Source organism: Protopterus annectens, chromosome 9.part0, assembly GCF_019279795.1.
Source record: "Protopterus annectens isolate FY-2018-M chromosome 9.part0, PAN1.0, whole genome shotgun sequence".
NCBI lineage: Eukaryota > Metazoa > Chordata > Ceratodontiformes > Protopteridae > Protopterus > Protopterus annectens.
Genome location: NC_056743.1, coordinates 967,803,937 through 967,817,685, shown reverse-complemented (window position 1 = coordinate 967,817,685; position 13,749 = coordinate 967,803,937). Strand labels below are relative to the sequence as shown.

At 41.4% G+C, this 13,749-nt stretch overlaps 1 long non-coding RNA gene across 1 annotated transcript in view; it reads left to right on the top strand.

Moving 5' to 3' along the window:
* The first annotated feature begins 3,939 nt into the window (after positions 1-3,939).
* The window catches only part of LOC122810917, a 96,531-nt gene continuing 86,721 nt past the window's right edge, over positions 3,940-13,749 (top strand). The window contains exon 1 of the long non-coding RNA XR_006366149.1: positions 3,940-4,264. This is a non-coding gene — a long non-coding RNA (uncharacterized LOC122810917). The remainder of the gene's footprint in view (positions 4,265-13,749) is intronic.

Sequence of the window (13,749 nt, the reverse complement as noted above, 5' to 3'; positions counted from 1 at the left end):
AAGAATTGTATAAAAGGTTGGACACTAAGGAGGGAGAAAACTGGCTAGACAGAGGGACCGAGCTAGTAAAGATGTGCAGCAGCTAAGGGTGATAAAGGATAATGAAGGAAACATACTCACAAGCGAGGAGAGTGTGTTGAGCAGATGGAAAGAGTACTTTGAGGGGTTGATGAATGAAGAGAATGAGAGGGAGAGAAGGTTGGATGATGTGCGGATAGTGAATCGTGAAGTGCAGTGGATTAGCAAGGAGGAAGTAAGGATAGCTATGAAGAGGATGAAGAATGGACTGTTCCAGATGACATACCTGTGAAAGCATGGAGGTGTTTAGGTGAAATGACAGTGGAGTTTTTAATCAGATTGTTTAATGAAATCTTGGAAAGTGAGAGGATGCCTGAGGAATGGAGAAAAAGTGTTTTGGTACCGGTTTTTAAGAATAAGGGTGATGTGCAGAGCTGTAGTAACTACAGAGGGATTAAATTGATCAGTCACAGCATGAAGTTATGGGAAAGAGTAGTAGAAGCTAGGTTAAGAAGGACGGTGATAATTAGTGATCAGCAGTATGGTTTTATGCCAGGAAAGAGCACTACAGATCTGATGTTTGCTGTGAAGTACAGAGAAGGTCAGAAGGAGTTGCATTGTGTCTTTGTGGATTTAGAGAAAGCATATGACAGGGTGCCTAGAGAGGAGTTGTGGTATTGTATGAGGAAGTCAGAAGTGTCAGAGAAGTATGTCAGAGTGGTACAGGATATGTACGAGGGTAGTGTGACAGTGGTGAGGTCTGTGGTAGGAGTGATGGATACGTTTAAGGTGGAGGTGGGATTACATCAAGGATCAGCTCTGAGCCCTTTCTTATTTGCAATGGGGATGGACATGTTGACAGACGAGATCAGACAGGAGTCCCCGTGGACTATGATGTTTGCAGATGACATTGTGATCTGTAGTGAGAGTAGGGAACAGGGGGAGGAGACCCTGGAGAGGTGGAGATATGCTCTAGAGAGAAGTGGAATGAAGGTCAGCAGGACTAAGACAGAATATATATGTGTGAATGAGAGGGAGGATAGAGGAATGGTGAGGATGCAGGGAGTAGAGGTGGCAAAGGTGGATGAGTTTAAATACTTGGGATCAACAGTTCAGAGTAATGGTGAGTGTGGAAGAGAGGTGAAGAAGAGAGTACAGGCAGGATGGAGTGGGTGGAGAAGAGTGTCAGGAGTGATTTGTGACAGATGAGTACCAGTAAGAGTGAAAGGGAAGGTCTACAACAGGGTAGTGAGACCAGCTATGTTATGAGTTGGAGACAATGGCATTGACAAAAAGGAAGGAGTCGGAGCTTGACGTGGCAGAGTTGAAGATGTTAAGATTTGCACTGGGTGTGACGAGGGTGGACAGGATTAGGAATAAGTATATTAGAGGGTCAGCCCAGGTTGGAAGGTTTGGCGAAAAAGCCAGCATGGCAAGATTACATTGGTTTGGACATGTGCTGAGGAGGGATGCAGAGTATATTGGGAAAAAGATGCTAAGGATAAAGCTGCCAGGTAACAGGAAAAGAGGAAGGTCTAAGATGAGGTTTATGGATGTGGTAAGAGAGGACATGCAGGTGGTTGGTATGACAGAGCAAGATGCAGAGGACAGGAAGAAATGGAAACAGTTGATCTGCTGTGGCAACCTCTAACGGGAGCAGCTGAAAGAAGAAGAAGAAAGAAGATGTTAAAAGGGGTGTGTAATCTATTAATTCTTCCCTCTGTGTAGGAGTCAGGAAGAGGAACAATGCTCAGATTTTGTAGTTGTCGGGGACGTACTTTTCTGATGTAATTTAATGTAACCTCAAACCTATGGCTTTGTATTAGAATATTACCCCACCGCGATTTTCCCGCAGGAATGGGCGTAGCCTACATGATTGACAGGGTTGAGTGACAAGGTATGCAGATTATAGTGACATGGTGAATGTCAGTTGTGAATATTCATTTTCTGACCGTTTTTAACATGGGCTTCATGCTCTTTGTATTATCTTTAATTAGAGTTACTACAGCTTTTAGTACACGATATGTAAAACAGATTAAATAAACTTGTCCTCATTTTCTACATTTAGAAGTGCATCGTTGAAAGCACAGCATGTGCTGGGTGTCTGACTTGCTTTGTCACTTTGTACTTAACCACATACTGTGTTGTAGGGTAAGAAGCGGGTCAGAAGGGCAGCATGTACACAACATCCAAAAGTTCCCGTTTTGCAGTACATACCCATAACCCGTGCACTCCCACCTGTCTTTGGTATAATGTTGTGCAGTAATTGCTTTTGCAGGGGGGAAGCCCCCCTCTTTCTTTAAACATTTTTTTGCTGGAGATAAAGCAACAAGCAATATTCTTAGACAGTGGGACAATAAATAAATGCAATAAAAAAGACCTCCCAGAAAGGTCGCCACCCTTACCCTACACCTTTACAGAATAGGAATTTTAAGTCTGTGTGACAGATTTTATACATGCAGCATTTTATGTGTTTGCCCCTCCCATTTTAAAGAATTGTAATTCTCAGTGTAATACTTTTGTATAAACGCAGCATATTCTGTGTTTGGTGTAAAAGGTAAAAATCTGTTTGGATCGGTACACCATTTGTAAGTACACATTCTGCCAAATAACATGTAGTATATCAAAGCTTTTGATCAGTGAAAATTGGAATTCTTGGTACCAGCAAATAAGGGAGAAAAGGCTTTGTAATGAAATAATGGTGATATTTTACTTGACTGGCTCACCAGATGCGCAGAGCAAGCGCCGCCCAAACCCCGCCCCAGCTGGTTGACATGTCGCTGTTCTCATGAATAACCAACATGACATGTCTTCCAGCCAGAAAAGAATGTCAAAGGCATGAATAGTTTAACGCGATTTTTCACATTCTTTCTTGTAGTAGAAACAGCAATTACATGTTTTCCCCTTGCTTTTGCAGGGGGCAAGCCCACAGGGGTGATGCTGCACCCCCCACCCCGCTACTTGGATATTCCGACTCCGGCTTACATAGGACCCACTGCTTTCCACTAGCACCAGCAAGAGTAGTGTAATGCTGCATGACACATACAATGAATGTAGCTAAGCAGCTGAGTTAGGTAGCCTTTAGTACAAACGTTCTGATGAGCTTGTTTTAATAACAGCTAGCAAGCCTGTTGGCTTGTATGCATGATGTCTGCGGCTAATATGCATGTCTGCCAATCATGCCTTATTTCATATTCAGGTTCGCTCGTCAATCAGCTGGACCACGCCCACTCCTGAGCGAAACTGAAGGTGAGCCAGTAAAGTACAACATGGCCAAAATAGTGTAGCATAAGCATACTCATTTCTATGAGGTTGGTTTTTCCAACTTTTTTCAAAGCAGTTTTCAGAATAAATTAATGAGCAGAGTGGTGGGCGGGAATTGGGCGGTCCTTGCTATTGTGCATTTGGTGGGGTAGTGGTCTAATACAAAACCAAACCTACAAATAGACCTGTCTTTCATATTAATTATATACATCATAATATGATTTTGAATAGAAATAAAATCTAAACTCCCTTGTATCTAATTCAGATGAGAATGAAGAACACCGGACTGAGCGTGACTCACAGACATGAGTTACGCTCAGTCCAACATTCACCATCAGTGCCCAATTTAATGTTTTTAACAGTCGGCCCTACCCCACCACCTTTTGTTCTAATGCACCGTCCCAGCACTGAACTAATTCTACGACTTACTGCGAGCCACCAAACTTTCCAATCATTTTCACACTGAGAGAGCTATCAATGAAAAACATCTCGCGATAACCTGGAAACGCACTCGGAGGAATATACAATTGCGTAACCTTTCAACCAGAAGTAATTCCGTTCTGTTTGGTCGTTTCCTTGTACGTCAGTTTTGTTAAGTGTCTTAATTAAAGCCACAAATGTAATGGTTTGGAATACGTGTTATAAGCATCTTTCTGAAATGGAGATTTATATTATTATGGTATCGGTCTCCTAAGCACTTAGAACTGAAGTTGTGAACATCAGTAGTGTGATATTGTTTAGACTGAGTATGGATGCTTTCCATTTTTATGCAGCTGGACTGCTGAATAAATTATAGCAGCCTGGTGGTCGTGGAAATATATATATATATATATATATATATATATATATATATATTTTTTTTTCATTATTACGCAAGCGAAGGCACGTAGCGCTGTTTCTTCTCAGTTATTGTCTGCTGCAGATATTGCGTGTGAAGTAACAGAGTTAAAGTTCTTAAAACAGTCTGTGTTAGATGGAGAAGGTAGGTGCAATAGAGTTGTGACGTTGTGTTGTAGTAGTGAGTCATGAAGTCCCCAACAATAAGTTATTGCGGACATTACATTTTTTCGGAGATGGGTGCATGAGCCTCTAAAACTATGAATTTGGGGGCATTGTAAAGAAAAGGAGTATGGTTTTGTGGTTTGCACGTGGTGGGCGTGACCGATGCTTGCTGTCAACCGCAACGTTTACATTCCGTTAACTCTTTTCTCTACACAATCGCTATCATCTTTAAGTAAATTAACTAAAAATGTAAACTAATTAACTGGTTTGGTTGGCATATCTAAGTTTTTATTACTGATTTCAGTTAATTTAGTGATTTCCTTATTTAATGAACCGCATAAGGGGAACTGCTGTCCTTCATTAACCCCCGCCTTTTTATTTTTCTTTTACTTTTATTATGTCCATATTTTCGCCTATTATTTTTGGCACCTTCTCATTTTTTCCTGGCAAATCATTGATGTTTAAAGTCACTGAGTAACGACAGACATTTGATTTTCCAATTTCGTATCTTTCAGAAAATGTATGCTGATGCAAAACTGATATTTTGTCATATTTCTTAGTAGTGGATGTGTCACTTTAGAAACTGTTGTTTATAAGAACAATAAAATATTACTAATACTGTACATGCTGTAAGGTATTGCTTATGACATGTTTAAATGGGATTACACGTATGTCGTATCAATCATGGGAAGAATGGGTAGTGTTTGCTGTTGCACATCGTTGCCCCGCGAGCGGTGTTCTTTTCTGTATAATTGACCAATTTGTAGAAAGCTTTTTTTGGACTGGGTGGGGTGGGTTTAAGCATAAGGTATTTATAGAGTCACATTGACGTATGCTATAAGAGTTGATTGCAGTCAAGTTATGCGTAACTTGCAGTTTACATTCCCAATTTATGCAGATCAAGTTTCAAAATGCTACTGGGAGAGCCTTTAACTGATTTCTTTTGTAAGATAATGGTTAAAGCGTGACGCTGGCAGTGGTGGTTACTTAGAGCCACATTGCATAACTTTTGTGTACTTTGTTTCTGGATGAGACAAACAACTTCTGCCGGCTGGTGTGAGAATTAGAGCGAAATTTTGGTGCTGGATGCTGCGTGCATGTTTCAGTGTTTTGGTTCCCCCAGGAAATGTATTCTAAGTAACAAACTTCGCTAATTCAGAAGCGCTAACCATAAACGCTACTTTTACTGTTATATCCCAACATTGTAGCTGCAAAATAATCCTAACACAGTATCCTTAAATGTAAAACCCTAGCTGAGCAAAAAATAACACTAACCCAAGTAAACAAGGATAACGGTTAAAGAGTTTATAAGCGACATGACTTATTGTTTCTCTCGTTAAAACCTCCAGTTTTTAACACCTTGCTTGCATATCTCTTCTGTGAACTCTGTATGCAGACTGCATATTTGTTATATGTAATGTACATATGTTTTCCTGGCAACTCTATAGAGAGGAATTTATTTATTTACCTGAGATATCCGACTGGGTCAGTGGCCCTTTTTCAACAGAGGCCTGGGGAGAAAAGCTCCTTTACAAAAAGCATGTTACAAACACTATAATTGATAACAATCAAAAATACATAAGTTTGGTTAATATAAAAAATAGTTTATACATGAACAAAAATTGAGAGAGTAATATAAAGTGGAAAAAAGACAACTAAACAAATAAACTAGCACGAAATAGCTTGTGCCATCATAGTAAAAATCAGTATCATGGTATTGGTGGTAAATATTTATGAAATTCATGCACAGTATATGAACAAAAATATGGCTGATTGTTGCTATGCTAGTGTTACTTGTTCTAATCTAAACAGTGATAGCTAAAGCAATAGTGAGGTGAAGTACAAGAAGGAATGGAATATGATGTAACTGAAGAAAGCTTGAGATAGGTAAGGATAAAGATAGGAGCAGTAGTGAACTTGAGGTAAGTATGAGAGAAGGGGTAGTTTGGATGTTAGTAAGGGAAGATATTTGTAAGAACAGGGAAGACAGTTACCTTAACAATTATTAGATTTAATTACTTTGACTAATAGTTTGTGGATCTTAGTAGCCTGCCATTTGAGTAGGGCTGCACTAAGCTGTTGAGTACTGGACAGTTGTCTGGATGGTGGAAGATGGAATGAATGAAAGTTAATTGGTTGAGGGATAGGACATTGGGTAGTTTAGTCCAATTTAGTTTATGAAGTACTGTGCAGTGATGTGATCTGTAAGGGAGGTTAGTAGCAAATATTGTGAGTTTTGTTATAGTAGGACTCCAGTTTGTTTACATGTGATTTTCTGATATTAGTGAATATTGGTGAGACAAATAGAAGGATAGAGAGTAAATGAGACCTAGCTGTGGAATGTCTAGTGGCCTCTGTTAGGTATGGCTTGACTCTGTATAGTGAGCCTAGCTTAATGTGGACTGTTTTGAAAGTTAGAGCAAAGTGTTTGTCAAATTTTAGGTTGTTGTCAATTGTGACTCCAAGGAGTTTGGTGTGCTGGGCAGGTTCAATTTTAGATTTATTGGCTGAGTAGATGGTGAAGGGGAGGAGAGTTATCAGGAATTTTGCTAATGGACAGTGTTGCTGTTTTTTTCTTTTTGTTTTGTTTTTTTTACTAGGGAGAGTATAGAGTTGATAAAGTGTGAATTAAATTGTGAGGCAATACTATCTGGAATGTGTTGTGGCTGGAGTTGGGGTTGTGATCTGTCCAGGCTTTAGTAGTTGTTTTATGGCTCCCCAAAATTTCTCAGGATTATTTTGGTGTTTTATTGCATTGTTGTATAGTATAGCTTTTTGTCGTGCCTGATTTGCTTTTTGGCAAGGTTGACTAATTGATGGTAGGTAAGAAGGAAGTCTTGATTTTTGGTCTTGTGATATAATGACCCGGCTCTGGCTCGCTGTTTTGTGTCATTGATAAGTCATGGTATGTGCTTGTAGTTAGAATGGGTCTTTCTGAGGGGAGCTAGGTTGTTTAGGATATTGACAAATTTGCCATTTGAAATATTGAACTACGTACTCAAGGTGCATATATTTTAAAGGGGACAGTCACATTGTTGCAGGAGGGATTTGAAGACTTCAAAGGAGAAATGACTTTTGTTGTGGACAAGTTTGTAAATGATATATTTAGTAGGGCAATGCAGTGCCTAAGAAGGTAAGTGGGTAGGTGATCACTTAGTCTGTCTATCAGGGAGGCAACCAGATTGGTGACAGAGAGAGGGTTTATTTGCAAGTGTCCAGTCTAGGACTGATTATTTTTTGCTGTGTTTGTCAAATCTGGTAGGGGATTGTATAATTTGACAGAAACAATGGAGGTTAATAAAATGAGGGATTTTCTAAGCAGCAGGTGTACCAGTCCAAGTTGAAATCCCCCATTATTATTTTTGAGTAAAAGTTGAGGCACACCAACAGTGAAGGTTTTCAATAATGTCTTGAGTTGTTACCTGGGGTATATAAATAACTATTATAATGACATGTTTGTTGGAGTTTAGTTGAAGGCTGGTGATTAGAATTTCAGAATTCAAGATATCTGGGAGGTTGATTTGAAGTATGTCTATTTTGATAGTATTTTTATATATTACAGCTATGCTGCTTCCTGGTTTGAGTCCTGTCGTGTCTATGGATGTTATAACTATGGGTTAGAATTTCACTATCTGGTATGTGGGGTTTTAGCCATGTTTCTGTTAGGACTGCTAATTCGGGAGAATATTGGGTGATAGTTGCACAAAATTCATGAGTTTTATTTAGTATGCTTCTTAGGCTCATGTTTAATATTAAGAGACTGGAGCTACTTTGTGGGAGATTAGGGATATGTGGGGAGTAAGGGTTGTTTGGAGTGAGAGGGGTTTGATAAGCAGTTGAGGTTCTGGATTAGGATGTATGTCGCCACTTAGTTTGTTCACGGTAGAAACTTAATAGAAATACTGTATTTCCCTGAAAATAAGACCAGGTCTTATACTTTTTCCCCTGCCGAAATACGCATTAGGGCTCATCAGGGGATTCCTTATTTACCCCCCTGTACAACAATTGACATTTATTCATGTATACAAATCGACATTGATTCATGTACACAAATTGACATTTATTTGGTACTTTTCTGTTATTGGGCAACAGTTGTAGGTAACGCGTTAACAGTTGGGTGAGAACTCTACATAAACAGTGCAACAAACATTTCACCTTAAGAACATCTACACCTTGGCTTTCTCAGTGCAATATTTCATGCTTAACAAAGTGCAGAAAAATCTCAATACATGTGTATTGGAGGAGGGGAAATAAAACAAGCGAATGCCACTTTTTGAGTGGTGATGCTCTCTTTATTCTTTACCCAAGCAGTAAGAGAAGAATGATGGAAAGTCAAAAGTCATAAAAATGAAGTCTGGGAACTAGTGGCCTTACTTTGTAATTACCCCTTGATAATGAAACGTTACCTTAATACAATAAAATAAAAAAACTGACTAGCTTGCTGGCAGCAGAAAGCAGAAGCAATCCATTCTGTTGCCCCGATAATGGAAAAGTTATTCAAATACAGTCATGTCATCTTCTGGAACATTGTCATAAGTCTCAAACCCCCGAGTTCCGTCCTGAATTTCTTGTGACTCCATTTCCTGTAGAACTATTGGCCCCAATCTGTCATGCCTAGCAATGGAGCTCTCCTTAAATGAGCACTGCTTTTCTATGTAGCCTGCTCGTAGTGCATTGGCAACACAGCTGTCAGTGATTTTATTCCATGAATTCTTCACCCAAGTCACAATCTCGTGCAGGCCAGGCTTCACAAAGTCTCTACAACAATGATTTATCTCCATTCTGTTTTCAGTGCAGTCATTGAGTTCCATGTGCAAATGGTCCTTGAATGTCTTGTTTATTGCAATGTCAAGAGTCTGGAGATAGGCAGTCATTCCTGCGGGAATCATTATTTGATCTGTCCTTCTCTGTGCAAGGAAGTTCTTCATGTCTTTAGTGTGGTGAGTGCTGGCTGAATCCCAGACTAGCAAACCTCTTTCGCCACCTCACAACACAAGTGGCAGCATTACATCGACCCACTTCCTTATAACTGCTTGTGTGCACCAGGCTTTTTCAGTTTCAAGAATGTAAATGTCTGAAGCATGTTTAGTGTTATATGTGGGGTTTTCTTTCCATCTAGATGAATTGCCAAAATACAGGTAACACGTGCACTTTCATACTCGGTGGAGGGAATGTAGATTAACGAGGCACCTCTCTGATCAATTGTTTGAGATCCTTGGCCCGTAAACACTGCAGTTTCATCCATAGCAATCATGTTGGAGAGTTGGGATTTAGAAAAGTCGATGCCAACAACAAAGGACTTGAATACAAGTGCACGTTTAATAACTTCAGTATCTTCCAGCTTGAACAATGTTGTCGATCTTCTTAGAGGCAGTTCATATTGCTGAAGGAAGCCATCCATCCAATGTTGAGATGCTTTAAATTCTTCTGGGGATATTTTTAACATTTGATCCCATTGCAAGGGCAGATGCTTGAATATCAGCCCTGCGCACAACCATAGCCCTGGCTGTCTTGTTAGCAATCCATTCACAGATGATGTCTTCCAGCTCAGGAAATAATGGTTGCCGACCTGATCTATACTTGCACTTCTTAGCATTTCCCTCATCCGCCTGTTGACTGAGGTTATCGTATGCTGCTTGCCATTTTCGGAGCATTTAGAGATCCAACTTCGCTTTGCAGAAAGCCATCAGATTCTTTCCCCGGGAATCTTCCACGATTCCTTTCTTGTACTCAGTGGAATAGCTCTTTCTTTTTGCACTCATCTTGTCTGGGGGAGGGGGTTAATTGAAGACTTACGAGACAGAAGTGGCAGCACAAAATGGTGACAGTTAAGACATAGTAACACCTGTTTATCAATTGCGCACGTTTTACATGAGTTGCCTGTACTTTGACCAATCAAAGTACACTTGCCAGTGTTTATGGGCCAAGGATCTCAACCATCAAGTGTGAGTGAGGATTAGGGATACAGTAAGAATCGTGGAGGACTCGCAGGGAAAGAATCTTACGACTTTCTGCAAAGAGAGGAAGTTGGGTGTCTGAATAGTCTGAAAATGGCGAGCAGAGTACGATAACCTCAGTCAACAGGTGTCAGTAATATTTTATAATTCAACATATCTGTCGTGTTGTTGACTATCTTAACTGGGGCTTATTTCTGGGGTAGGGCTTATATCATGACCTCCCTGGAAAACCGTGCTAGGCCTTATTCTCTGGTTAGGTCTTATTTGCAGAGAAATATGGTAAGTGTGTGAGTCTGGTAACTGGTTTAACATATTTGTGCAGTAAATGTGGGGTTAACTGCAAATGTGTATATTTAAATGTGAAGAGTTCTGTATTGGAGCTGTTGTAAAGGTATGGAGATATGATTATGTTTAAAGAAGTATGGGGTGTAGTGTTGAGTGGGTTAGTGGGGGAGTAGATAGATGTTCTTCATCTCACATTGCTGCAGTCCTTACACTTGGGTAGTCCGCTGTCCTCGGTCGGCCCGAATATCAAAGTATAAGGCTGACGTCGGTCAAGGCGCATTTGACTGACATCAGGACGTCAGGGTACAAATGCGCATGACCGACGTCATATCCTCAGTCATTTTTGCCGCATGGTCCGATGCAGAAGCAGCATTGCAAGTGCCGGTTGGCGTTCTGACATTTTTCGATTTCGGAGTTTCAGACCGAGTCAAAGTTGGCTAAGTACCCCGTTGGGGAATATTTTAGTTTTTTCTTGCCTCAGTGGTTTACCGGATGTCAGAAAAAGTGAATAATTGTATTTCTTGTGGGAAACAGATACCGCATAGAGACTATCATACTTTGTGTATTCCTTGTTTAGGGCCTGAGCAGGATGTTGTTGGGTGTCGCTCTTGTGCTAGATTCAATAAGCGCACTATAAAGAGAAGGTTGGATTGTGCCAGGTTAGTCTTCGGGAAGCGGTGCAATTACAAAATGCCGTCGGATGCTCCGACGCCCGCTTCTTCGAAGAAGCGCAAGGACAAAGCAGTTAAGCCTAGGCTAGAAGAGCCATCCGTACCGGATGCCGGTTCTTTAGAGGTGTCGGTGGAGCCGGTGGTTCCACCGGAGGTTTCTTTGGGATCCCAGGGAGAGACTTTGTTATTGCAGGATGTGGCCTCTCAGGAGGCAGGTCAGGCTGAAGGGGCTTCTCAGGTTACTATACTCCCCTCCCTTCCTAGGGTGGTTAGGCCCTCTCCTTCTGTTTCCAAGGCTTCTCCCAGAGGCAGGCCAGGTTTAGCTTCAGTTGGTGTCACCCCTAGTTCTTCAGGAACTGTGCCCAAGAAGCATATGCTTAAAATGGCAGAAGATTTGATTACTTTGATTAGGGGTTCTTTGCCCCCTCCTGATAAGAGACCTAGGGTGGAGCCTGAGCTAGGGAGTTTTGAGCAGGCTTCGGATGTTTCAGAGTCTTCGGCTGAAGACTTGCAGGAGTATTCCCCTTATTCTGATTCTGATGTGGATGATTCTACTCCTTCTGCTTCTCCTCCTGAGGATTTTTCTTTTTCAGAAACTCTTCATTCCATGAGGGAGCATTTTAAGTGGGAAGGTCAGGACTTCTCTGATTCCAGGAAAAGGCTTAGGGAATTTTTGTTTTTGCCCCAGCATAGGCCTTTGGCTATACCTCCTGTTTTGGATGTGGTGGAGGATGTTTTTACAGAGGCTTCTCTTAATCCTGATTCTTTGCCTCCTGCTCCTGTTAAACCGGATAGGTATTACAGGGTGCCTGAAGCTCATAAGTATCTTTTTAAGAGTCCTAGGGCAGACCCAGAAACTGTTAGTCAGGGGCCTAAAGGTGTTAAGGCTTCTGTTGTCAAGAATCCGGTTCCTACAGATAAAGAGGCCAGGGCCTTGGATAGATGGGGAAAGAAAGTTTATACTTCTTCCACTCTAGCTGTGAGGGCCTTGAATTGCCAGTTTCACATGTTAAGATACCAAAACTATCTCCTTTCACAATTGAAGTCTAAGGTTGATGCTCTGGCGGAAGGTATTGATTGTAAAGAGTTACAAGATTTAGTTCATGTTTCTGAACAGGTGGGTAAGCATTCTTTGCAATGTGGTTTTGATGCTGTACAGGCCTCATCTAGGGTGGCTGCCACTGGGTCAGTTCTTCGCAGGCACGCCTGGCTGAGGGATCAGAATTTATCTGACCATGTTAAAACAAGGATTTTAGATGCTCCTTTACAATCTGATGTGTTGTTTGGTTCTCCTGTTGAGGCAGTTTTAAAGAAAATGGAAGACAAGGCTAAGTCTATGCAGACTGTTAAAGATTTCTTGCAGGTTCAGCCTCCAAAGTTTAGTAGAAATTGGCCTACTAAGGGGTGGACGTATCCTTCTTATGATTCCCAGTCTAGGGGTAGATCTAGGCGTGGTAGGGGCAGAGCTCAGGGCTCATTCAGGCCTAGAACAGGGAGTTCTCCTGCACAGTCTTCTGGTGAGGGCAGGGGTCAGTCCTTTCGTAAACAGACCCAATGACCTACCTTTTCAGCTGCCAGAGCCTTCTTGTCTGGCAGCACCTTTGGGAGGAAGGTTGGCACTTTTCAAAGAAAATTGGAGTTTAATTACCCAAGACAGATGGGTATTGGATATCATACACCACGGTTACAGGTTTTATTTCCATACCTTGCCTCCTTTCAAAGGCATGCCAGACGTTCCTCCTCAACAAAGAATAGAGGCTCACAAGCAAATTTCTCTGTTACTCCAAATAGGGGCCATACAGCCGGTCCCTATGCCAGAAGTGGGCCTAGGATTTTATTCTCGCCTGTTCCTAGTACCAAAGAAAGGGAACACGTGGAGACCAATTTTGGACTTATCTATCCTCAACACTTATCTGGACATTCCCAAGTTCAAAATGTTGACGTTACAGCAGCTTTTACCTCTGCTGGGCAAAGATCATTGGATGGTAACTTTGGATCTCAAGGAGGCTTATCTTCATGTTCCTATCAGACTGAGTTGCAGGAAGTATCTGCGTTTTCGAGCTGGGACTTCTCATTATCAGTTCTCTGCATTGCCCTTTGGCTTATCTACTGCCCAGAGTGTTCACGAAAGTTCTGGCTCCAGTGATAGCTTTCCTCAGGTTAAAAGGAATACAGATCTATCCTTATTTGGACGATTGCCTGATTCTGGCTCAAGGAAGGGACGAGCTTCTTCATCATTTGGATTATGTGATAGCAGTGCTAAGATGCCTGGGGTATTATGTGAGCGAAATAAAGTCCAGGCTAGTACCCTCTCAGGGCATGTGCTTTCTGGGTGTGAGACTGAATACAGCATCCCAGATGGCCTTTTGACCCCGGACAAACAAAAGAATCTTTCCCTTTACTTTCATCAGTTGTCTCATCAGTCCAGGCTGACTGCAAGGTCAGTCCTTCAAGCCTTGGGGTTCATGGCATCTTGTATTCTGGTGCTTCCCAATGCCAAACTGCATATGAGGAAGCTACAATGGTATCTCAAAGATGTATGGACACAGCAC